Genomic DNA, 544 nt, shown 5'->3' with positions numbered 1-544 from the left:
GGTTTTAAGACTTACATCATCTAAATGCTCTAGAGTCTCCTCCTCAGAATGGAACTTCTCTTTAGTCACAGCGTAGTGAAGACAGTTGTTACCATCAGCATCAGCAGTATTTAAATCTGCTCCATAGGAGACTAGCTTCTGAAGTATCCCCAAGTGACCAATGGAAACAGCTTCAAGCAATGGTGTCTTTGAGTCAAAGTTCTTGATATCCACTGTCACATCTCCCTTTATAAAGGTAAAAAAAGAATAGAGAATGAAAATTTACATAAAAATTAGGGTGGATATCAATGTATCATTACTGTCTTTTACTGGGTACTTGATTAAACAGATTAAAAATTCCATAGTTCCCTCAATAAAAAATTGTTATGACTGCGTGTTAGAGACATGATAACTTTCCTCTAAGGCATTTCTTTTACCTTGTAGCAGTTGACTATTATGCTGCTGCACCAGTCATTCTGCATACTCCTTCATGGACAACATGATTAACTATTCTGTGGCTAGGCCATGCACTCCTCCACATATTTAGTAGTAATTCCTGGAAGAC

The 544-nt window shown here is 37.3% G+C and overlaps 1 protein-coding gene across 1 annotated transcript in view; it reads right to left on the bottom strand.

The window, feature by feature from the left end:
* Positions 1–259, bottom strand: part of LOC106870313 (E3 ubiquitin-protein ligase MIB1) — a 16,639-nt gene extending 16,380 nt beyond the window's left edge. The window contains exon 1 of the mRNA XM_014916335.2: positions 16–259. The gene's annotated coding sequence lies outside the window, so the exon portion shown is untranslated. The remainder of the gene's footprint in view (positions 1–15) is intronic.
* Positions 260–544: the final 285 nt, after the last annotated feature.

Source organism: Octopus bimaculoides, chromosome 30 (assembly GCF_001194135.2).
Source record: "Octopus bimaculoides isolate UCB-OBI-ISO-001 chromosome 30, ASM119413v2, whole genome shotgun sequence".
Taxonomy (NCBI): domain Eukaryota; kingdom Metazoa; phylum Mollusca; class Cephalopoda; order Octopoda; family Octopodidae; genus Octopus; species Octopus bimaculoides.
Note: the sequence above shows the minus strand (reverse complement) of the source record. Positions and strands in the feature narration are given on the sequence as shown.